This window comes from Oncorhynchus gorbuscha, linkage group LG07 (genome assembly GCF_021184085.1).
Source record: "Oncorhynchus gorbuscha isolate QuinsamMale2020 ecotype Even-year linkage group LG07, OgorEven_v1.0, whole genome shotgun sequence".
NCBI classification, from domain to species: Eukaryota; Metazoa; Chordata; class Actinopteri; order Salmoniformes; family Salmonidae; genus Oncorhynchus; species Oncorhynchus gorbuscha.
In genome coordinates, this window is record NC_060179.1 from 39,033,315 (window position 1) to 39,060,117 (window position 26,803).

The 26,803-nt window shown below is 41.9% G+C and overlaps 1 protein-coding gene across 2 annotated transcripts in view; it reads right to left on the minus strand.

Annotated features, from left to right (window-relative positions):
• The window catches only part of LOC124039845, a 40,343-nt gene extending 20,927 nt beyond the window's left edge, over positions 1-19,416 (minus strand). Inside the window, exon 1 of one of the 2 annotated variants that reach the window (XM_046356306.1) lies at positions 19,362-19,416. The gene's annotated coding sequence lies outside the window, so the exon portion shown is untranslated. Of the gene's footprint in view, positions 1-17,796; positions 17,902-19,361 lie in introns of those variants that run through there. The other variant, XM_046356305.1, reaches the window with a different exon arrangement.
• Positions 19,417-26,803: the final 7,387 nt, after the last annotated feature.

A 26,803-nucleotide genomic window follows, 5' to 3' on the forward strand; every position in this document is an offset into this window, starting at 1 on the left:
CCTGCACCAAAACTCTGGTAGTTCTCATCCTATAGCTTGTTCTCAATATTATTTTAAAGTGTTTTAAATGGTGTGCCAACATGTTTTGAGTACTTTTATCTCCAAAACAAATGTTCTCATGGCTCTCACTTGTTCCACTGCAGGAGACATATAGTGAGCAAAACGTTTGGGACATCAAATCACTATATATCACATACAGAATCAGAACCTAAGTATCGTGATAACATCATATTGTGAGGTCCGTGGCAATTCCCACCCTATAATAAAGCAGGGTGTTTTATTTTAGAGTAAAGTGTTCTTCTGGTAAGGGCATGACTTATTTGTAATGAAATAAATAAAAGGTATTTTTAGATCATCTCGGAGAAGAGAAGAAGGCATCTGCCCTGACTGGTGGCTAGTGGCTACTATACCGTGGTTGGCACCCTATTCCCTATAGTGCACTACTTTTGATGAGAACCCAATGGGACCTGGTCAAAAGTAGTGCACTACACAGGGAATATGGTGCCATTTGGGATGCAGCCCAGAAGGTTGGAGGAGGATGATGACAGTTTCCAGGTTGACAGTTTGGTGTCAGATCCTTATTCATGGCCTCAGTAGGAGGGAAGAAGAGATGGAGAGAGGAGAGAGCGAGATGAATTGAATTGAGAGAGAGAGGGAGATATAAGAGAGAGAGAGAGACCTAGATTAGGGATGGAAGGATACAGATGAAGAGCCCTATTCAGGAAATTAAGGTTAGGTCTATAGCTACTTTAAATTACAAAAACATAACAAAAACAAGCAACAACTGTGCAGTCTAGATTGATGGTATCCAACAGATAGCTTAAGCAGAAAGGATAGTGGACTGTAGGCCTATATAAAGAATGTGTTAAGCTGTTTCTACTTGATAGCCCTCTATAAAAAAAGGCTTCACAGTCAAAATATCTGCAGGCAGACATACGCTCACATCAAAACAATTTTGTCGAGATGACAACATCTGACATTATTATTATAGCTCAGGGCGTTAGTAATAGTTTCTGGAACTGAACCCTGACAAGGAATGAATGAAGGACATATTGGTCTTGGTTACTCATTCCTACATAATCCTTAGTGAATAACTATTAATGTTTCTTTAAGTTATAGCCTATCTACCTGCAGTGGCTTGCGAAAGTATTCACCCCCCTTCCCCTTGGTATTTTTCCCATTTTGCTGCCTTACAACCTGGAACTTAAATGGATTTTTGGGGGGTTTGTTTCATTTGATTTACACATCATGCCTACCACGTAGAAGATGTAAAATATTGTTTTGTGAAACAAACAAGAAATAAGACAAAAAAACAGTAAACTTAATGTGCATAACTACTCACAGCAATCTTTAAGTCAAACCACAGATTATAAATTGGATTGAGGTCTGGGTTTTGACTAGGCCATTCCAAGGCATTTAAATGTTTCCCCTTAAACCACTTGAGTGTTGCTTTAGCAGTATGCTTAGTGCCATTGTCCTGCTGGAAGATGAACCTCCATCCCAGTCTCAAATCTCTGGAAGACTAAAACAGGTTTCCCTCAAGAATTTTCCTGTATAAAGCGCCATCCTTCAATTCTGATCAGTTTCCCAATCCCTGCCGATGTAAAACATCCCCGCAGCATGATGCTGCTACCACCATGCTTCACTGTGGGGATGGTGCTCTTGGGGTGATGAGAGGTGTTGGGTTTGCACCAGACATAGCATTTTCCTTGATGGCTAAAAATATCGATTTTAGTCTCATCTGACCAAAGTACATTTTTCCATATGTTTGGGGAGTCTCCCACATGCCTTTTGGTGAACACCAAACATGTTTGCTTATTGTTTTCTTTAAGCAATGGCTTTTTTCTGGCCACTCTTCTGTAAATCCCAGCTCTGTGGTCCTATGGACAGATACCCCAATCTCAGCTGTGGAGCTTAGCGGCTCCTTCAGGGTTATCTTTGGTCTCTTTGTTGCCTCTCTGATTAATGCCCTCCTTGCCTGGTCTGTGAGTTTTGATGGGCGGCCGTCTCTTGGCAGGTTTGTTGTGGTGCCATATTCTTTCCATTTTTTAATAATAGATTTAATGGTCCTCCGTGGAATGTTCAAAGTTTCGGATATTTTTTAATAACCCAACCCTGATCTGTACTTCTCGACAACTTTGTCCCTGACCTGTTTGGACAGCTCCTTGGTCTTCATGGTGCCACTTGCTTGGTGGTGCCCCTTGCAGACTCTGGGGCATTTCAGAACAGGTGTGTATATATACTGAGATTATGTGACACTCAGATTGCACACAGGTGGACTTTATCTAACTTTATGTGACTTCTGAAGGTAATTGGTTGCACCAGATCTTATATAGGGGCTTCATAGCTAAGGGGGTGAATACATAACAGTTGAAGTTTACATAGACTTTTACGTTTTTTATTTTTCGGGAATATTTCGACATTAAATCTTTTTAATTTCACATCACCAATTTGTACTATTTTGTGTATGTCCATTACATGAAATACAAATAAAAATCCATTTAAAACTACAGGTTGTAATGCAACAAAATAGGAAAAACACCATGGGGGATGAGTACTTTTGCAAGGCACTGTATAAGCTTAAGGGACAGTTCATGCCCCTTATACACTAGCCTACGTCACAGTACCCACATGGGTTGCTGCCATCGGTCATATTCTTCACACTCGTACCTTTGATATTTGCCTATCCAAAGGCCACCAAACAAAATGTTTCATTGCCCATGGTGAGGCTTTTTATCAGAGTTATTGACCTCACAACAAGCCAGATTCCAGTAACTTCCATGACAGCTTTGTGGTGCTGAAATGTGAAGCAGCACACGCGATGCAATGGGGAGGTGGAAAGCACGTGGTGCAAAAACTTGGCTAATTCAAGTAATTAATTTACTAATTAACAGTCTTCATTTTAATTCAAATGAACTAACAACAAGAGGGCTTTGTGTTGGAGCATATTTCTGGCTATTTAAGAAATAAGACGTAAGCCTACCTGTTTGACAGATGAAATTATAGGCCATCTATAGATTTGTCGGCCAATTCCTCCAATAGTGTCTCCACTCCTTAAATACCTCTTTGTCCGTGAAGGGCTTGGTCTGTTAAGTTAAAACCAGTGCGCAAATTTAGGTAGGCCTATGTGAGCGTATGCCATAGCCTACTATTTGTTAAAGAAAATGGAAAAAAGCTTAACATCCCATCATGCCTAAGGTCATGTATAAAAATGCCCAGTTGCCTATTATTTTGGCTACCATGGTTAGAAGAGACCCCCCCCCCTCTCCCAGCAGTCAAGCTACTGGGGTGTAGAACTGTGATGGACAGTCAGTGCCTCTTAACATTGTTTAAAACAACGACGGGGATAGCTTGGTAAAATCAGTTTCAGATCATAGGGCCTCTATAGTTAGTTCGGAATTGCGAATTTGGTTCTTAAATATGGGTGACTTATCTGTTGTCTGTTTCTTGTTGAGTAGTTACGGAATTCATATGTGGCTGTAAAATCGTTTTTGAAGATGAGGGTAATAAGTGATTTAAAGTGCAGTAAAGAAATTGAGCAAATTGAAAATAATACATTTTATAAATATTCAGGAGTCCTAATTTTTGAAAAAGTGATGCTGAATGGTCTCTAAAACCGGCAGATGATTTTATTCTTACCGAGTGTTTCTGCATGCGATAGATTGATAGTAGTTTGGTATGGTGTGTGCTGGACGATATAATATGTGAATGGGAAGATCATTGTGTGATAGAGACTTGAAAGCAGTGATTCTGTTTATGGGATATGTAATTTTGCCAAGTATCCCCGAATTTTGGCGAACTTAGAGGTTATTGTCTTTTTGTGTGGTTTCCATGACAATTCATAATCAATCAGAACACCAAGCAAGCGGGTTGTACAGGCCTGATCAATATGGATCCCAATATAATCTGTAATGTATTTTCTAGTCTTTGGACCAAAATAATAATTTGATTATGTGACAATTTGTTCATTTAAACTGCACAACCCAATTGTGTGGGTGGTGCTTGAGACAGCATTTTCAAAAAAAAAAAGGAATTTCTCGTGGAAGAATGGTGCTGCATCCCTCCAATCGACCTTCAAACACTTGTAGATTCTACAGTGCCTTCGGAAAGTATTCAGACCCCTTGACTTGTTCCACATTACAACCTTATTCTAAAATGGATTAAATAAAACAATTTCATCACACACAATACCCAATTTTGACAAAGTGAAAACGGATTTTGAGAAATGATTGCACATTTAAATTAAATAAAAAACACAAATACCTTATTTAAGTAAGTATTCAGAACCTTTTCTATGAGACTCGAAATTGAGCTCAGATGCATCCTGTTACCATTTATCATCCGTGACATGTTTTTACAACTTGATTGGAGTACACCTGTGGTAAATTAAATTGATTAGCCATGATTTTGAAAGGTACACAAGTGTCTATATAAGGACCCACCATTGACAGTGCATGTCAGAGCAAAAACCAAGCCATGAGGTCAAATTAATTGTCCGTAGAGCTCCGAGACAGGATTGTGTCGAGGGACAGATCTGGGGAAGGATACCAAAACATGTCTGCTGCATTGAAGGTCCCCAAGAACACAGTGGCCTCCATCATTCATAAATGGAAGAAGTTTGGAAGCACCAAGACTCTTCCTAGAGCTGGCCGCCAGTACAAACTGAGCAATCGGGATAGAAGGGCTTGGGGAGGTGACCAAGAACCCGATGGTCACTCAGACAGAACTCCAGAGTTCCTCTGTGGAGATGGGAGAACCTTCCAGAAGAACAACCATCTATGCAGCACTCCACCAATCTGGCCTTTATGGTAGAGTGGCCAGACGGAGCCCCTCCTCAGTAAAAGGCACATGACAGCCTGCATGGAGTTTGCCAAAAAGCACCTAAAGACTCATGAGAAACAGGATTCTCTGGTCTGATGAAACCAAGATTGAACTCTTTGACCTCTTTGGCGTCACGTCTGGAGGAAACCTGGCACCATCCCTACATTGACGCATAGTGGTGTCAGCATCAGACTGTGGGGATGTTTTTCAGCAGCAGGATCTGGGAGACTAGTCAGGATCAAGGCAAAGATGAACGGAGCAAAGTACAGAGAGGTCATTGATTAAAACCTTCTCCAGAGCGCTCAGGACCTTAGACTGGGGTGAAGGTTCACCTTTCAACAGGACAAACATGCTTTAACAAAGTACTGAGTAAAGAGTCTGAATATTTATGTAAAGTTTCCTGGCCGTGGACCCAAAATATCAATGTTTTGTTGCCCGAGCCACTTAGGTATCACTTTTGCTTAATGGCACTTTTGCTTAATGGCTAAATTATGAGTGAGCCCACTCCCTTGGCTGAGAAGCAACCCCACACATGAATGGTCTCAGGATGCTTTACTGTTGGCATGACACAGGACTGATGGTAGCGCTTACCTTTTCTTCTCCGGACAAGCTTTTTTCCGGATGCCCCAAAAAATCAGAAAGGGGATTCATCAGAGAAAATGACTTTACCCCAGTCCTCAGCAGTCCAATCCTTGTACCTTTTGCAGAATATCAGTCTGTCCCTGATGTTTTTCCTGGAGAGAAGTGGCTCCTTTGCTGCCCTTCTTGACACCAGGCCATCCTCCAAAAGTCTTCGCCTCACTGTGCGTGCAGATGCACTCACATCTACCTGCTGCCATTCCTGAGCAAGCTCTGTACTGGTGGTGCCCCGATCCCGCAGCTGAATCAACTTTAGGAGACGGTCCTGGCGCTTGCTGGACTTTCTAGGGCGCCCTGAAGCCTTCTTCACAACAATTGAACCGCTCTCCTTGAAGTTCTTGATGATCCGATACATGGTTGATTTAGGGTTAGGGTTAGCCCTTTTTGTGCAAAGCAATGATGACGGCACGTGTTTCCATGCAGGTAACCATAGTTGACAGAAGAAGAACAATGATTCCAAGCACCACCCTCCTTTTGATGCTTCCAGTCTGTTATTCAAACTCAATCAGCATGACAGAGTGATCTCCAGCCTTGTCCACAACAACACTCACACCTGTGTTAACAAGAGAATCACTGACATGATGTCAGCTGGTCCTTTTGTGACAGGGTTGAAATGCAGTGGAAATGTTTTTTGGGGATTCAATTCATTTGCATGGCAAAGAGCGACTTTGCAATTAATTGCAATTCATCTGATCCCTCTTCATAACATTCTGGAGTATATGAAAATTGCCATCATACAAACTGAGGCAGCAGACTTTGTGATTTGTATTTGTATCATTCTCAAAACTTTTGGCCACGACTGTAGCCCTATTCACTTTCTGTAAAAGAGAACATGTTTAAACCCAGGCAGTGTTTAGGGATGTGAGCATCTCTTGTTGGGGTAAAGCCACCGAAGAGTAACCAGGAGTTAAAGTTGACATTGTTCTGCACCTGGCCTCTGTCTGGGGTGTAAAGGTAACTTTTGATAAAAAGCTACAATTCATGATGTCTCCGATGTAATTATATGCAAACAGTGAAAGTTTAATTGCAAACAAGACTGGTTTGGTGGAGGAGAAATCTGGTATGATGAACGCATATGGCATATCGCTCTGTCCATTCTTCCCTGAAACGTATATTTCTATAAGTCTATATTTTGGGATTATTTTCTCCTGCAAGCAAGCTGATTGTTTTGAGCTAATAAAAAGTAGGGTAGGCTACCATCAACATTACTATCAGCGTACAGAGAAATAGACAGGAAATAGACTATTTTACTAGAGACATTGGATATTTTTATCTAAATTATGATATTGAATTGTAACTTAGCAGATGTGTTAAAAATTGAGTTAGGCTAGGTAGGCTAGTTGAGAACAAGTTCTCATTTGCAACTGCGACCTAGCCAAGATAAAGCAAAGCAGTTCGACACATACAACAACACAGTTACACATGGAGTAAACAAACATACAATCAATAATACAGGAGAAAAATCTATATAGGATAGGATAAGAGAGGTAAGGCAATAAATAGGCCATGGTGGGAAAGTAATTACAATATAGCAATTAAACACTGGAATGGTAGGATGTGCAGAAGAAGTAGAGATACTGGGGTGCAAAGGAGCAAGATAAATAAATAAATAAATACAGTATGGGGATGAGGTAGATTGGATGGGCTATTTACAGATGAACTATGTACAGGTGCAGTGATCTGTCAGCTGCTCTGACAGCTGGTGCTTAAAGCTAGTGAGGGAGATATGAGTCTCCAGCTTCAGAGATTTTTGCAGTTCGTTCCAGTCATTGGCAGCAGAGAACTGGAAGGAGAGGCGGCCAAAGGAAGAATTGGCTTTGGGGGTGAGCAGTGAGATATACCTGCTGGAACACGTGCTACAGGTGGGTGCTGCTATGGTGACAAGTGAGCTGAGATAAGGCTGGGCTTTACCTAGCAGAGACTTGTAGATGACCTGGAGCCAGTGGGTTTGGCGATGAGTTTGAAGCGAGAGCTAGCCAACGAGATCATACAGGTCGCAGTGGTGGGTAGAATATGGGGCTTTGGTGACAAAGCGGATGGCACTGTGATAGACTGCATCCAATTTGTTGAGTAGAGTGTTATAGCCTATTTTGTAAATGACATCGCCAAAGTCGAGGATAGGTAGGATGGTCAGTTTTATAAGGGTATGTTTGGCAGCATGAGTGAAGGATGCTTTGTTTGCGAAATAGGAAGCTGATTCTAGATTTAATTTTGGATTGGAGATGTTTAATGTGAGTCTGGAAGGAGAGTTTACAGTCTAGCCAGACACCTAGGTATTCGTGTCCTAGGTTAAATAGTGTCGGTCTACGAATTGGGCTGCTATTATAGTGTTTCACAGTATTTACTTACCCACCAGTGTTGTGATTGGCTGTAAAATCTGCTTATTGATTTCTGCCGAAAGAGCGACATTGGTTGTCAAAATGGGAAAGCGGTTCCACTTTGTGGCTGTGGTATATATCTCTCTGTAAATTCCTGGTTGCTAAATTTCAGTTTATGTGAGAAAACAAACACTGAATTGTGTGGGGAATCATTGTACCATCTAAATCGTGGTGAAATATATTTTCAGTAACAAAAAGTATTGTTTTTACAGCTGTTTGAAGCAGGTGGACCAAAACTGAACGTAAAAGGCTCAACTCGCGCCTGACAACAGATGCCGCTCCGCTGGGAGAAATCAATAGGCCAATATCACAACACTGGTGGGTTAGTAATAATGTGAAACACTGTCATTACACTATTACCGGAGATATATTATAGACATTTTCTGAAATTACAATGCTAAAATTCAGAAAAATACTACGTCCTTTAAGGTAGGCTTGATTGAGCTATCCTGTTACAATGGAACTAATAGAATATTTGCAAAAGGGCAAACCCCATCCATCTGGCAGGGGAAAGAAAACTGTAAAACTATTTGAAAGAAGTCTAGCAGAGACCCAGAGGAGGACATCCCATCTGCTCCCTGCCTCAAATATTCCTTCAGAGGTGCCACATATCTGTATTTGTCCAAACATCATTGGAAACCTGACCAGACCACTGGGGGAGGGGCCAAAAACATTCGCTAACAGCCTCCTTATTGTTTGGCTTTGTGACATCATCGTCCAACGGACCCCGCTCGGCGCTTCCTGAGGATGTGCGTCGATGGCTTGAGGTAACAGTGCCAGTGTCGCAAGTGTTTTCCAATCAGCTTCCTCTACAGGACAAGCCTGTAAGTTTCTCTGAGACCCTGTTGTGAAGGCTGAGAAGGAGTGCTTCTCAAATGACACCCAATTCCCTATATAGTGCACTACTTTTGACCAGGGCCATGGACCTGAGCCCAAATAGAACAAATGGTCAAACACAGGGCCATATTTCATCCACACCGTTACCCCAGCCCAGAATAATGTGGGGCTCCCTCCACTATAACTCAAAGATGGCCGGGTGGTGTGGTAGTGTGACAGGGAAACTATCCAGTCCCCTCTGTCCCGAGCCCAGCCCACTGTGTCCGCTATCTCTGTCTCAATCCTCTCTTTGCCTGTCTGTCTCTGTCTGTCTGTTTCTCAGCCTTGTATTAAACAACGGAGGGTGAGGGACACTGGCTGGAAAATGTGTACTACCTCCATCAAATCAAATCAAAAAAATTATTTATCACATGCGCCGAATACAACAAGTGTAGACCTTGCAGTGAAATGCTTACTTACAAGCCCTTAACCAACAGTGTAGTTCAAGAAGAGTTAAGAAATTTTTTACAAAATAAACTGAAGTAAAAAATAATAAAAGGTAACATTGTAACAAGGCTATATACAGGGGGTACAGGTACCGAGTCAGTGTGCAGGGGTACAGGTTAGAGGTGAAGTGCCTATGCATAGATAATAAACAGCGAGTAGCAGCAGTGTACAAAACAAATGGAGTGGGGGGTGGGGGGGGGCTCAATGTAATAGTCCAATGACCATTTGATTAATTGTTCAGCAGTCTTATGGCTTGGGGGGTAGAAGATGTTAAGGAACCTTTTGGTCCAAGACTTGGCGCTCCAGTACTGCTTGCCGTGCGGTAGCAGAGAAAACAGTCTATGACCTGGGTGACCGGAGTCTCTGCCAATTCTATGGTCTTTCCTCTGACACTGCCTATTATATAGGTTCTGGATTGCAGGAATCTTGGCCCCAGTGATGTACTGGGCCATATTCTGTACTGGGCACTACCCTCTGTAGCGTCTTACGGTCATATGCCAAGCAGTTGTAATACCTGGTGGTTATGCAAATGGTCAGGATGCTCTCGATGGTGCAGCTGTATAACTTTTTGAGGATCTGGGGACCCATGCCAAATCTTTCCAGTCTTCTGAAGGGGAAAAGATTGTGTTGTGCCCTCTTGGTGTGTTTGGACAATGATAGCTCGTTGGTGATGTAGACACCAAGGAACTTAAAACTCTCGACCCACTCCACTACAGCCCTGTTGATGTTAATGGGGGCCTGTCCGGCCCGCCTTTTCCTGTAGTCCACGATCAGCTCCTTTGTCTTTCTCACATTTTCACCACACTGCCAGTTCTCTGACCACCTCCCTATAGGCTGTCTCATCGTTGTCAGTGATCAGGTCTACCACTTGTGTCGTCAGCAAACTTAATAGTGGTGTTGGAGTCGTGTTTGGCCACGCAGTAGTGGGCGTACAGGAGGGGACTAAGTACACACCCCTGAGGGGCCCCAGTGTTGAGGAGCAGTGTGGGAGATGTGTTTGTTGCCTAACCTTACCACCTGGGGGCAGCCCGTCAGGAAGTCCAGGATCCAGTTGCAGAGGGAGGTGTTTCGTCCCAGGATCATTAGCTTAGTGATAAGCTTTGTGGGCACTAGGATGTTGAATGCTGCACTGTAGTCAATGAACCCCATTCTCACAAAGGTGTTCCTTTTGTCCAGGTGGGAAAGGGCAGTGTGGAGTGGGATTGATATTGCATCATCTGTGGATCTGTTGGGGAGGTAAGTGAACTGGAGTGGGTCTACGGTATCTGGGAGGGTGCTGTTCATATGAGCCATGACACAGCCTTTCAAACAACTTCATGGCTACTGACGTGAGTGCTACGGGGCAGGTTACCTTTGCTTCCTTGGGCACAGGGACTATGGTGGTCTGCTTGAAACATGTAGGTATTACAGACTAAGTCAGTGGAGACACTTGCCAGTTGGTCCGCGCATGCTTTGATTACGCGTCCTGGTTATCCATCTGGCCCGCGGCTTTGTCAATGTTTAGTTTAGCCTCTTTGGGCTAGGGAGCGGTATTTTGACGTATTTTGACAGATGAAAAGCGTGTCCAAAGTAAACTGCCTGCTACTCAGGACCAGAAGCTAGGATATGCATATAATTGGTAGATTTGGATAGAAAACGCTCTAAAGTTAAAAATATAAAAAAATAAGCATAACACTGATTTCAATGGCTGGCACTTTTATTATAGGGCGAAATCCTCCCTGATCGCAGTTCCTAGGGCTTCCACAAGATGTAAACAGTCTTTAGAAAGAGTTTTCGGCTGGTTTTTGGAAAAATGAGTGAGAAGGAAAGCACGTTCTTTGTTATTTATCTCCGGTAAAGACAATAACGATTCTCCGTCTTAAATTTGATTGTTTATTTGCGTATTAGGGTACCTAAGGTTTGATTATAAACGTTGATTGACTTGTTTGGATACGTTTATTGGTAACGTTTGGGATTAATTTTGTATGCATTTTGAAGGAGGGAAATCGGTGGATTATTGACTGAAGCGCGCCAGCTAAAATGAGTTTTTATGGACATTATCGAACAAAGGGACCATTTGTAATGTAACTGAGTCCTTTTGGAGTGCCAACAGAAGAAGAGCTTCAAAGGTAAGGCATATCTTATATCGCTATTTCTGACTTTTGTGTCGCAACTGCCTAGTTGAAATATGATTTGTCATGCATTTGTATGCGAGGTGCTGTCCTCAAATAATCGCATGGTGTGCTTTCGCCGTAAAGCCTTTTTTAAATCTGACAAATTGGCTTAATTAACAAGAAGTTAAGCTTTATTTTGATGTATAACACATATATTCAAAAAATATTTGAATTTAGTATTTTTGAATTTGGCGCTCTGCAATTTCACCGGATGTTGGCCAGGTGGGACGCTACCGTCCCACGTATCCGTAAGAAGTTAAAGTAGAGGTCGACCGATTATGATTTTTCAATTATTGAAGGACCAAAAAAAGCCGATACCGATTAATCGGTCGATTTTTATAAAAAATTGTAATAATGACAATTACAACAATACTGAATGAACACTTTTATTTTAACTTAATATAATACATAAATAAAATCAATTTAGTCTCAAATAAATAATGAAAAAAATTCAATTTGCTTTAAATAATGCAAAAACACAGTGTTAGAGAAAAGGAAAAGTGCAATATGTGCCATGTAACAAAGCTAGTTCGTTGCGAAATGTGTGAAGACCATTTCTTCGTAACAAAGAGTAATTCATTTGCCAGAATTGTACATAATTATGACATAACATTGAAGGTTGTGCAATGTATAAGCAAAATCTAGACTTATGGATGCCACCCGTTCGATAAAATACGTAACGGTTCAGTATTTCACTGAAAGAATAAACGTTTTGTTTCGAAATGATAGTTTCTGGATTTTATCATATTAATGACCTAAGGCTCGTATTTCTGTGTGTTTATTATAATTAAGTCTATGATTTGATATTTGATAGAGCAGTCTGACTGAGCGGTGGTAGGCAGCAGCTTACTCGTAAGCAATCATTAAACAGCACTTTCCTGCGTTTGCCAGCAGCTCTTCGCAATGCTTTTAGTACAGCTCTGTTTATGACTTCAAGCCTATCAACTCCCGAGATTAGGCTGGCAATATTATAGAACATAAGAACATACAATAGTCAAAGGTATATGAAATCCAAATGGTATAGGGAGAAATAGTCCTATAATTCCTATAACAACTACAACCTAAAACTTCTTAACTGGGAATATTGAAGAGTCATGTTAAAAGGAACCACCAGCTTTCATATGTTCTGAGCAAGGAACCTTTAAACGTTAGCTTTTTTACATGGCACATATTACACTTTTAATTTCTTCTCTAACACTGTGTTTTTGCATGTTTGATTATTTATGAGACTAAATTGACTTTTAAAATAAGTGTTAATTCGGTATTGTTTTAATTGTCATTATTACAAATATATACAAAAATCAGCAGATTAATCGGTATCGGCTATTTTTGGTCCTCCAATAATCGGTATCGGCGTTGAAAAATCATAAATGATTGACCTCTAGTCTACACCCCACTCCAGTTTTAAAACAAAACATGTAAAAGCATTGGCAGAATCTCATTGTTCCAAAACACATTGCCAATGCAAGCATATGATAACATTTAAAGTATAAAATACTCATTGGAAGGTATTGAAAAGCCTCTGTCTGAAACATTGGCAGGTTTAAGACCCTGATATACAGTTCTCTGCAGTTCCCAAAATAATCGCATCAGTATGACTAACTCTCCAGCACCTATATCCAAGGAGATGTTGTTTTGTTTTTTGACACATAGAAATAGTATTATGGAACGTTGACTTGAATGGAGATGTTCCATTCTAGTAATTATATTTCTGTTTTTGACCCTGTCCACTGCTCAGCTTGTCTTTACATGGTCATTAGTTCTCATCAATGTTCTGGGGCAACCTTGAGATGACAGAGGCATGGTTTGTCAGACAGAACCACTGTGATCAAAGGATTAACACACTACAGTACACTAACCCGCTGCTAATCAGGTATGGACAGACTTGGCAGGCAGCTGAACACTCAGTCTTCAGTGAAGGGGATAAGAAAGGAGAAAGAATCAAAACAACTTCTGAGACAAAATGTCCAGAACTCAAAATTAATGACTGATATCACGACATGACTGATGTCATACACTTTGATAAGGCAAAATCTGCGTCAGCTGCTATTTTATGAACTACTCAATAACATCCTACAGAACGAGTGCAGAGCAACAGACCAAAAAGTGGTGGTGGGGGGGGGGGTCTCTCTGGCGAACTGACTTATTGCTGTATGGCTCTTTGAGATAAGTGATGGAAACTGAATTGGTACAGTATGAGTCACTTAGCCAGGCTACATCCATGCAACGCCTTTGGAAAGTTGTGGTTGTGCTGACCAGCCGTTTCCTTTCCTCTCCTCGAGTACTGCCGGAATTAATGAGCCACTTCCCTCTTTACCCCCGTCTCCCTGGGGCATCTAACGGGCCTTACTTTCTCACACCAACCCTGCCAAAGGAGGGTATGTGTCAAAGCACACACTCACACACACTCTCTCTCGCTCAAGCACACGCACACACTGAACTCAAACCCCAGAGACAAACTTGTTTAGGTGCATCTCAAGGAGTTTCTCAACTCTCTATTTACATGGTGAGTGTCTGTTCTGTTCTCTTTCAAAAACTTCAGTGATGTTACCAAAAGATAACAAAGTGTCAATCTAAGAATGCCAGAGAAAAAAGATTGTAATAACATTATTACAAACGTAACTGAAGAAGTCACAGCTAACATTAACCTCTCACACTGCCTGTTGTTTGAGTATATGCTCTCTGTCTAGACAATGCATTTTAGTCTACTGCATCATTTTAGGTGGCAGATAGCCTAGTGGTTAGAGCGTTGGGCAAGTAACCAAAAGGTTGCTGGATCGAGTCCCTGAGCTGAAAAGGTAAAAATATGTCATTCTGCCCCTGAACAAGGAAGTTAACCCACTGTTCCTCGGTAGGCTGTCATTGTAAATAAAAATTTGTTCTTAACTGACTTGCCTAGTTAAATAAAAATCTGTTGTGAATCAATGATCACTTATAATGGCGCCGGACGGGATGGCTGCAGTTTTATGGGCTCCTAACCAAGTGTGCTATTTTGTTTGTTTTTTCGCATTGTTTGTAACTTATTTTGTACATAAAGTTGCTGCTAAAGTCACTTATGACCAAAAAGAGCATCTGGACATCAGAACAGCGATTACTCACCTTAACGAGTCCGACACAAAGGATATACTTGCTTTCCGGAGACAAGGCCAAAATCCCCGTCATTTGCGTGAGAAAAAGGCGGAGACACAGAGGGAGAAGGTCGAGGGTGCCTTGTGAGGATTCGGTGGCGAGTGAGTAAATCGCCACTAACAATGGTTCTATTGGCCAACGTCCAATCACTGGAAAACAAACTCGATGCTCTACGGTCGAGACTATCCTACCAACGGGACATAAAAAACTGTAATATCTTATGTTTCACGGAGCTGTGGCTGAACGATGACACGGATAATATAGAGCTGGTTCGGTTTTCCTTGCTTCGGCAGGACAGAGCAGTAATGTCTGGTAAGACGAGGGGCAGGGTTATGTCTACTAGTCAATAACTGTTGGTGCGCAATGTATAATATTAAAGAAGTCTTGAGGTATTGCTCGCCTGAGGTAGAGTACCTTATGATAAGCTGTAGACCACACTATCTACCAAGACAGTTCTCATATATATTGTGCGTTTCTGTCTATTTACCACCACAAACAGTTGCTGGCATTAAGACCGCACTCAACGAGCTGTGTAAGGCCATAAGCAAACAAGAAAATGCTCATCCAGAAGCAGTGCTCCTAGTGGCCGTGGACTTTAATGCAGGCAAACTTAAATCTGTTTCACCTAAGTTTTACCACCATGTCACATGTGCAACCATAGGACAAAAACTCTAGACCACCTTTACTCCACACACAGAGACACATATAAAGCTTTCCCTCGCCCTCCATTTGGTAAATCTGACCATAATTATATCCTCCTGATTCCTGCTTACAAGCAAAAACTAAACTAAAGCAGGAAGTAACAGTGACTGGCTCAATATGGAAGTGGTTAGATGACGCGGATTCTACGCAACATGACTGCGCTCCCGAGTGGAGCTGCGGTCTAAGGCACTGCATCTCAGTGTTAGAGGCGTCACTACAGACACCCTGGTTTGATTCCAGACAGTATCACAACCGGCTGTGTTTGGGAGTCCTATAGGGTGGTGCACAGCATCAGCAGGCTGTCATTGTAACTACGAATTTGTTATTAACTAACTTGCCCAGTTATATAAAAGGTAAAAAAAAAAAACATTTTGCTAGCACAGACCGGAATATGTTCTGTGATTCAGCTAATGGCATTGATGAGTATACCACCTCAGTCACCGGCTTCATCAATAAGTGCATCTACGACGTCGTCCCCACAGTGACCGTACGTACAGTTAAAGTCGGAAGTTTACATACACTTAGGTTGGAGTCATTAAAACTCGTTTTTCAACCACTCCACAAATTTCTTGTTAACAAACTATAGTTTTGGCAAGTCATTAAGGGCATCTACTTTGTGCATGACAAGTCATTTGTCCAATAATTGTTTACAGACACATTAAATTATAAGTGAACTAATCTATCGCAATTCCACTGGGTCAGAAGTTTACATACACTAAGTTGACTGTGCCTTTAAATAGCTTGGGAAATTCTAGAAAAGGATGTCATGGCTTTAGAAGCTTCTGATAGGCTAATTGACATCATTTGAGTCAATTAGAGGTGTACCTGTGGATGTATTTCAAGGCATACCTTCAAACTCAGTGTCTCTTTGCTTGACATCAAGGGAAAATCTAAAGAAATCAGCCAAGACCTCAGAAAAAAATCTACATAAAAATCTACATTGACATAACCTGAAAGGCTGCTCAGCAATGAAGAAGCCACTGCTTCAAAACCACCATAAAAAAGCCGGACTACGGTTTGCAACTGCACATGGGGACAAAGATTGTACTTTTTGGAGAAATGTCCTCTGGTGTGATGAAACAAAAATATAAATGTTTGGCCATAATGACCATCGTTATGTTTGGAGGAAAAAGGGGGAGGCAAGCCGAAGAACACCATCCCAACCGTGAAGCACGGGGGTGGCAGCATCATGTTGTGGGGGTGCTTTACTGCAGGAGGGACTGTTGCACTTCACAAAATAGATGGCATCATGAGGTAGGAAAATTACGTGGATATATTGAAGCAACATCTCAAGACATCAGTCAGGAAGTTAAAGCTTGCTCGCAAATGGGTCTTCCAAATGGACAATGACCCCAAGCATACTTCCAAAGTTGTGGCAAAGTGGCTTAAGGACAACAAAGTCAAGGTATTGGAGTGGCCATCACAAAGCCCTGACCTCAATACTAGAAAAATTTGTGGGCAGAACTTAAAAAGCGTTTTTTTCACCTTTCAGTTAAAAAAAAGTCACCACTGCCAGCATATTTCAATGACGAGGAATGGGTCACAAAACTTGCTTACCTGTGCGACATATTCAACCTGCTCAACGAACACAATCTGCCACTTCAGGGGAGAATGACAACGGTCTGTAAGTTGGCAGATAAAGTGGTTGCATTCAAAGCAAAACGGGAACTGTGGGGACGGTGTGTGGATAGGGGCATATTTGACGTGTTCCAAACATTAGCAGGGATTTTGGGAGAGACTGAGACTGGGCCGTCTTTCTCCCAGATGGTGCGCAATCACCTAGCTTCACTGTCAACGGAGCTTGAGCATTACTTCCCAACCGCCAACGACCCACAAAGTGCGAAGGAATGGATCTGTGACCCATTTGTGAATGTTCCAGGTGAATCGTCCATCTCCATGCAGGAAGAAGATCAACTCCTTGTGGTTGCAAATGACGGTGGCCTTAAAAGTATGTTTGAGATAAAGTAATCTCTGCCGACCTTCTGGTTTTCAATCAAGGCGGAATATCCTGAGAGAGCCACAAAAGCACTTAAAACGTTGCTTCCATTTCCAACATCCTATCTCTGCGAAGCAGTGACGGCAACAAGAACGAAATTACAGAGTAGACTGGACACAAGGAACATGTCACTGTCTAACAATCAACTGTCTTGTTGCTGGGAAACAAACAGCGACATGGTGAGTTGCAATGTCTTTATTATATGGTCATTAGATAAAAAAAATATGCACTTTATGTTTTTATAATATCACGGTAGACCTACTTGAACTAAAGTCAGGGAAAATATTGTCTATATGAGACCTGTCCGTGGTGCAAAAAAAATGTTGGGGACCGCTGCTCTAGAGGACACCAAGGGAAAGGTCAAGAGAAAGATATTGGCTGGCTTTCAACACCCCCTCTACTCCATTCGAATGCTTTTCGTTTCATATGGCCTAGTACATCTGTATGCATAATTTTCCATTTATACACAATCACAATAGGGCTTTGGTTTTCTCATTGGTGATTTTACAAGCCGATCTTAAAATGTATTGCGTGGACTGGTCACCACTCAGTTATAGAGGTTATTATTACTAATATTATAAAATCACTAGACTCTTTACATAGGCGTGCTACATTTGGCCTTCATTATCAGTGTTTTCCAGGAAGCAGACCTTACTTTTCTCCATGTAATCCAAGATAAGTGACGCCTGGCAAAACTCTCTTCCTCTTTGCTTTCCTTCAACCGCACTCCTCTCTCCCTAAAGGTTATATTGAGTTCTCCTCCTAGGTGACAAAAAACAGACCCAGTAAGTGGGAATAAGTTGTAGAGTCAAGTTTTCATACAGCATCACAGAATGAGCCATGGGCTAGACAATCTGAAATGTCAGAATGGAGTGAAACAAGTCATTACCCTGTTCATTCTTTGTGCAATACTCATCATGGCCCTAAAGTTGCATATAGGTATCACCATCTTGCTATGTTTTTGTTTACTCACAAGAGGACAAGAAATACAAACGGACCTGATGGTCCTGGCTGCAGTGGTAGACTAAACTAACAAGTAATGTGGCCGACTAATATGAACGCATTAAAAATGGAGTAGCCTATGCTATTTTAGTTAGTTGACCATGAGCATCCATCCCATCAGTTGTTGACCTTGTCCCCTTGCACCTGTTATTATCGCCATAGGTCATTTCCCTGAGATTTTACACTTCAGCACTCGCAGGTTCTCCCCCGGTCTGTCAACACAGTCAGTGTCAGTCACATGCTCATCCCCAACAGCCAAATATGTAAGTAAATGTCTCTAGTCTCGTTAAATTGTCGCTATTAATCCACCAGCATAACTCTACTGTAGAACTAAACGCTTTAAAACATTTAAACGTTTTTAAAAGTTCGACGAAATGGGACAAATGTGTAGCGATGAGAATAGTGATGATTGGTTGTTGTTGTAAATGTGGAAGCACATGTGAATGAGAAGACGTTGCAGGTGCGACAAAACATCAAAGCTATCCGCCTGTATTTGACATACCAACCATATCCCATGGCTGGGTCATTGCTATTCTCATTGCCATTTGTTGTTAGTTACAAATATTTCAAATATAACTGCCCTGTGAAGATAGCAAGAATGAAGTCGTTCGTGCTCGCCGGGTTAAACGCGGTCATGTTAAACTTTAGGAAAAACATATAACATTTGCTAGAAAACTCTCTTGTACGGAGAGCCACAATGTTTGTTATTCTAATCTTCAGCAAGCTATTGATAGCTGGCTATATTGTAAATAGGTTGATAGGTATGTCTGAAGCGCCTTTGCAGGTACTGCTTCAGCGAGGCTAGCTAGCACTCAATATATGGAAGTTGAAAAAATCTGTAAAAAAAAAAAATCTGTAAATGGTCATTTCGTTCGTGGTCCCCGTTGCTCAGTCATCCATTCCCCAATTGTATCATATCTTTTACATCCCGTTGTATTATCGGTCCACAGTGAGCTAACTACAGATCAAATGCAGCAGATATGAAGATCACCAGCCAGCCAGACTGAGGTTGCAAATCGAGGCATCCTTAACAGATGCGCCTCTGCTCTGTTTGCTTCAACCTTCTCTCCCTCTGCCGAATATGTATCCAGCGGAATAGCTAAATATTACTCGATACCATATACAATTCGTCGTTTTCTTGTATTACATTTCACACACATAGGCTACGGCTATCATCACCCTGAGAATACGCATGTATAGACATTTTTTATTTTTTACCTTGGAGATGCGTAGGGTCGCGTTGCCGTGTCGTACAAGTTCCCTGCGCTCAGCATCTACCGCTGAGAGAGCTCTGTGCTGTAGGGAGTATTTGCAGCATGCCTATTCGGGGGGCGGCACCTGCAGGGGCGCAGGAGCAGACAGTTCCCCAGCGCCCTATTAGCAGGCAAGGAATATATTTTTCACCAGTCGTGCTGCTGGATGATTTTTGTGTTCTAAGGTTGGGACAGATTTGTTTTCACTTTTCAATTAGCCTAGCTAACTAATTGAGATCATGATAGTAGCCTTAGCTAACAGTTAGGTAAGTAGTTACTAACTTTTATTTTGCCCTAATTTAACAATGGTAAATCAACATCTAACGAACTCCATGCCATTGGGAAACTAATAGGTAAAACACAAGGTAATAAAACCTTGCAATTAAAGGTGTACTATGCAGAAGTCACTCCACCATTTCCTGGTTACTAATGTTTGAACAGTTTGCCTAATTTCAGTTGGTGACAAAACAAGCAAATATAGTGTCAAATGTAAACTGCTTAGAAATATATTTTGCAAAACCACAAGTATTGTATTTTCAGCTGTTTGAAGCTGATGTAAAAAAATAACGAAAGTAAAAACCTCAAAAAACTAAATTTAAGAACGGGAAGTGTAACGGATGTGAAATAGCTAGCTTGTTAGCGGTGGTGCGCGCTACGTCACTTGCTCTGAGACCTTGAAGTAGTGGATCCCCTTGCTCTGCAAGGGCCACAGCTTTTGTGGAGCGATGGGTAACGATGCTTCGTGGGTGACTGTTGTTGATGTGTGCAGAGGGTGCCTGGTTCGCGCCTGGGTTTGGGTGAGGGGACGGTTTAAAGTTATACTGTTACAGAAGCATATAAATAATGCACATAGAACAGATATTCTGCTTCTTAGACTGCTTTCAATGAGAATGACAGATCTATAACTCATGTGAATTTAACACACAAACACACACGCAGAGAAATACAGTAGGAGTACACCAGCAATCGCGCATCCATACACACATACCTGAATGTTTTCATTGCTGAATGTTCACAGATGGAGAGTTGTTCTCTTTTTTCCACCACATAGAAGAACAGAGAAACCAAAAGACCCCCATAATATTGACACAGATGTTGCAAATAACTGAATCCCCCAAAACTGAGGGAGGGAAGTGGCATTTTCGGTCTGCCTCAACCTGTGTATTCCCACAACAGAAAGAATTCCAATAGTAGGTTATAACGTCTGTGATTCACCCATTCTAACGTTTCAATATAGGTCTATTGCCTAATTTATTTGTAATGGCCCTTCTGCCTGCTGTTACTATGCTCCCTTGGTGATTGACCCAACTATATGCTCATGTTTACAGAGCCAGCGTCACAAATGGCACCCTATTAGAGCCCTATTGGCCCTGGTCAAAAGTTGTTGAGTAGTTGCAATTGCTAATTAGCACTAGCACAATGATGGGAAGTTTATGGTAACTGCTAGCATGCTAGTAGATACCACAGACATTCAGTCATTGCGCTCACGCTAGTTAGCATTGACTTCAGGGACTACCTCTAACTTCCTTCATACTGGATGCAGACAAATATAAATGGTATCCGATAGTTCATCTGACTCTGGGGAAATAAAAAACTGCTTCCTTACCAAAATCCCAAAGTATTCCTTTAACTTCAATTTACTTATCTGCTTCCTGTAACCTAGCCATTGTTTGAGTCTGTGGCCAGCAGCCCATAGTCATCTCCTGTGGGCCATTATATATGTAAGAACAACATTAATACGGCAAGTCATAGTGTGCATGTCCAGTATGTGTGTGACAAGGGACCCACCATGGTCTCTATTGTATGTGTATGTATGTGCAATAAAACCCTTGTAAATAATTACCGTAGGTCTATACCACAGCTGTATAGATAGAACCTTTGGCTGACATGTAGACTTTGCTGAGACCTGGCCCTCTGAATTGGAGGAGAGAAGTTGGAGATACAAGCTGAACAGAGGAGAGGAGAGCGAGGCTAATCTCATCCACCACCCGGCTCTAGCAATTGAGCTTGGGGATGAGGTTATGGGATTTAAGATTATCAAATCATAATGTCCTCTATATTAGCAATTCCAGTACATAAGCTTATATAATACAAAACAAGATATATAAATGATGAGTTTAACAGTGTCACTGAAGTTCATTGGTTTGTTTTTGAACCAATCTGTTACTCATTGTTCAGGCTATGTCTTTGCCTTGCTGTCTTCATATCTGCACTTAATGTTCTTGCTCACTTTGTTTCATGTTGTAATAACTATATGTTCTTAAGATGTGATGCACTGTAATATGCAACAAGCTGGATTCAGATGGTGATGTAATGCCAGGCCTTTCTTTGTGCTCGATGCTGAGTTCTGGCGTGCTTCCCAAATGGCAGAGGAGAGGCATTTGAACCTCACAATTTTGGGGGGTCAGAAATTCCTTCTGGAACATGTGGATGTCACGTGCCTTAATAACAAACTTGTATGCAATCTGTAAATACGATCATTACATTACATTTACATTGGTTAAATTACGAGCCTAGTTGGTTCAGCCACGGGAAAAGAGAGGAACCTTTCACGCTAGCCATGATTGACTGACATAATGAATGGGCTGGACATGCCGAGAGTTGAGTTTGGATTGGTCTGTCATGTAGCACTCTTCTGTCTATAGCATGAGCTGGTCAGTATGTGTTGGTAATTATTTCCAACAGCCTTTTTTAAAGATATCATGTAGTAGATCTGCTAAAGTGTTACTCTCTTCTTTCTGGAGAACCGAATTTTGAAATCAGTGGAATGCCCAATGGAATTAAAGTATGATAGAAATTCTGCCGTTTGATTGAAAATATGCAGAGGGCGTCAAAAACTGAACAAACAGAAAGAAGGCTGTTGTATAAAACATCTGTTTCCTGATTACATCTTCAAACTAACTGGCATTCGTGACAGAGTGGGAGAAGCATCCATCCATATATGGTTTAAGATTGTCTAGCTAGCTACATTTTCAGATATTTTACGTTTCACATTTTGCCATGAAGTTGTTTTCATTTCAAGTTAGTGTATTGTTCGCTAACTAGCTAATGTTAGCTGGCTGGCTCGCTAGCTACCGTTACGTATATGATCTGTGTAGTAATATTATTTAAATCTCAGAGCCATTTGCATTGCTAGTTATGGCCTAATAATAGCTAGCTAGCTAACATTGAACCTGCTTGGTTAGCTACTTGCAGATTCAACATTATGAGTTGGGATTATGGTTCATTGTTTAGCTAGCTAGCTAGTTACATGTCTAAACAAAATACTCAACTTTTCAAGTAACCATTTCACTACACCTGCTGTATCCTTTGCGTGTGACAAATACGCTTAGAATGTATTTGACATATTATGTGTTTACCAGAGACGGTAATGTGAAGAACATGACCTGCACCAAAGTCCAATTAGGATATAATGTTAGGCCAACTAGACCGTATCCAAGTTTTTTTTTAATTGTCACACAAAGCTATTTTCTGTAATTGGCTCATAATTATTTGTAAACAATGATTTTGTAGTGAGGTTATTTTCCTGTAATAATCAAGTCAAATGAGCTGAAGTGAAGACGTTGTCAGCTATATGATGGGGCGGCAGGGTAGCTGACAAGGTACAAATCTGTCGCTCTGCCCCTGAACAGGCAGTTAACCCACTGTTCCCAGGCCGTCATTTAAAATAAGAATGTGTTCTTAACTGACTTGCCTGGTTAAATAAAGGTAAAATTTTAAATAAAAGAAAAATGATATGGTGATTATTTGAACAAGCTAGAAAGAGACCAAAACATAGCTTAGAAAGTTGCTTTTAGTTGCCTGGTTTGCTAGATTGACATATACTAAATTCATTTTTAAACGTGTGGGTTTATTGGTGTTAAAATGCTATTTTTGGACTACCAGGCTGCTGATGTCATGCACCCTGTAGTTTTTGTGTTTATACTATTTCATAATGACAGCATCAGTCAAGTTTGATGTCGGACGACAATAGAATGTTCATGATGTCACTGCGATAACTGTCAATATACGTAGAATAAACCAGCCTATAGTCTTGAAATATTTGGTTGTTTAGTATATGACCTCACATGTGAATCCTTAAACAGATGGGTGGGGCTAAGGCTTAAGAGGGTGTAAACCAGGGGTGTCAAAGTCAAATGGACGGAGGGCCAAATAAAAAATTTAGCTACAAGCCGAGGGCCGGACTGTTCGAATGTTCATTGAAATTTTTTAAATGACGCATATAGTCTAGTGAACCTAATTGAACCTACTGAAAACCTAACAAATATATTCCAATATGATCAGATAAATAAAGCAATATTTTCTTATGGCTCTGTCAGTAATCTTTAATTTTCAACAGACACAAAAGACAAATTTCCTTTATATAAAAATCCCCATAACATGAACATTAAATGAAAGAAACCGGTATTCAAGGCACCATCAGTAGCCTATATTTTCTATTTTAGCAAAAGTGGGCTAAATTTACTTCAAAGAAAAAAACAATAATAGCAATTTTCTATCATCCACTCAACTGAAATATTTTTAAAATATAATTGGATTGAAATACAATAAAATAAAGTGCAAAAATCTATTAATCAAAAACAACACTTTGTTTAAGGAGAAGTAACATGCAGTGAAAACAAATATTAAACGTTAACTTTTAAACTTGAACTGAGTAAAAACTCTAAATATGTGATTGCACAGTAATGTTCACTTGTTTGAGGTTGAGGGTGATACTTGGTGGTGTCCCATCTTTTCCACAAGTTCATCAATGTTCGGGGTAAGGCTCTGAGCTGAGGAAATCCTCAGAATTGAGTGGAGGTGTTCAGCAGTAAGTCGACTTCTGTGTGATGTTTTGTTCAAGTTCATCAAAGAAAACAGTTGTTCACACAGGTATGTGCTGCCAAACATAGACAACGTTTGAGCAGCCTGGATGCGCAGCTGGGGCATTGTGTCGGGAGGAAACGGGCGAACTCCGCAGCACCCACTGCCGCATATTTTGCCCTCAGTGCATCATTGCATTGGAGGTCAATCAACTCCATTTGGAGGTTTGGTGGTGAGCTTTCCACGTCAACAGCAAATGGGTTACCGAGCAGTTCCAACCTGCTTTTTTGTGCTTCAAAGTCAGCAAATCGGCGTCGAAAGTCAGCGGCAAGCATACCTATTTTATCAGCCAACTGTGCGCTCGGGAACGCACTGGTAGAGAGCTTCTCTTTCATGGTCTGGCAGCTGGGAAAGTGGCTCAAATTTTCTTTCCGCATCTGCGTCTCCCACAGAGTCAGTTTGGTTTTAAATGCCTTCACTGTACTGTACATATCAGAGATGACACGATCCCGACCCTGCAGCTGCAAGTTCATTGCATTCAGATGACTCGTAATGTCACACAGAAAAGCCATTTCACACAGAAACATTTCGTCTCGGAGTTGTGTTGTGTCTTTCCCTTTGCTGTCCAAGAACAGACAAATCTCCTCACGAAGCTCGAAACATCTTTGAAGCACCTTTCCCTGGCTTAGCCATCGCACCTCTGTGTGATAAGGCAAATCACCATGCTCCGTTTCTAACTCCGTCAGAAATGCCTTGAACTGGCGGTGATTCAAACCTTTGGCTCTGATAAAGTTAACTGTGCGCGTGATGATGCTCATTACATGCTCCATTTTCAAGGCTTTACCGCACAACGCTTCCTGGTGTATGATACAATGATAAGCTGTCAGCTCACCTGTCGCGTTTTCCTCTTGCATCTTTTCCCGTATCTTCCCCACCAGTCCGCTCCTGTGTCCACACATCGCAGGTGCTCCGTCGGTTGTCAAACCCACAAGTTTTTCCCAAGGCAGCTCCATCTCATTTACACATCTTGACACCTCTTCATACAAATCATGCCCCGTAGTTGTGCCATGCATAGGACGTAAAGCCAAAAACTCCTCTGTCACGCTTAGGCTGGAGTCCACTCCGCGGATGAAAATTGACAACTGGGCAATGTCAGAAATGTCGGTGCTCTCATCCACAGCCAAGGAATATGCAATGAAATCTTTTCCCTTTTTCACAAGCTGCTCTTTTAGATTGATGGACAACTGGTCTACTCTCTCGGCAATGGTGTTTCTGCTCAGACTCACATTGTTATGCAGGTGAATGAGGACCCAAAAGCGACTTGGCGAAAACAGAGTTTTTAATCCAGTAAAGAAACTTTACAAAACAAAAGGCATAATACTACTCGTAAAGACGAGAACAGACTGGAGACTTGATCAAGAACTGCGGGTTGCCTCGGGAAGGCACTTGAACCTAGCAGACTCAGACACCTGCTCACCACGCAGCATCTGAGGGAAACACGACACGACAGGGCAATACATAGACACAGCACGGTGAATATTAGACAAGGATCCGACAGGGCAGGAACGGAAAACAAGGAGAGAAATAGGGACTCTAATCAGGGAAAAGGATCGGGAACAGGTGTGGGAAGACTAAATGATTGATTAGGGGAATAGGAACAGCTGGGAGCAGGAACGGAACGATAGAGAGAAGAGAGAGCGAGAGAGTGAGAGAGGGAGGGGGAGAGAGAGGGATAGAAAGAGGGAAAGAACCTAATAAGACCAGCAGAGGGAAACGAATAGAAGGGGAAGCACAGGGACAAGACATGATAATCAATGACAAAACATGACAGTACCCCCCCACTCACCGAGCGCCTCCTGGCGCACTCGAGGAGGAACCCTGGCGGCAACGGAGGAAATCATCAATAAGCGAACGGTCCAGCACGTCCCGAGACGGAACCCAACTCCTCTCCTCAGGACCGTAACCCTCCCAATCCACTAAGTATTGGTGACCCCGTCCCCGAGAACGCATGTCCATGATCTTACGTACCTTGTAAATAGGTGCGCTCTCGACAAGGACGGGAGGGGGGGAGGGAAGACGAACGGGGGTGCGAAGAAAAGGCTTGACACAGGAGACATGGAAGACAGGATGGACGCGACGAAGATGTCGCGGAAGAAGCAGTCGCACAGCGACAGGATTGACGACCTGGGAGACACGGAACGGACCAATGAACCGCGGAGTCAACTTACGAGAAGCTGTCGTAAGAGGAAGGTTGCGAGTGGAAAGCCACACTCTCTGGCCGCAACAATACCTTGGACTCTTAATCCTGCGTTTATTGGCTGCCCTCACCCTCCTCCAGGTGCGCTCACAACGTTGGACAAACGCTTGAGCGGAGGGAACGCTGGACTCGGCAAGCTGGGATGAGAACAGAGGAGGCTGGTAACCCAGACTACTCTGAAACGGAGATAACCCGGTAGCAGACGAAGGAAGCGAGTTGTGAGCGTATTCTGCCCAGGGGAGCTGTTCTGCCCAAGACGCAGGGTTTCTGAAAGAAAGGCTGCGTAGTATGCGACCAATCGTCTGATTGGCCCTCTCTGCTTGACCGTTAGACTGGGGATGAAACCC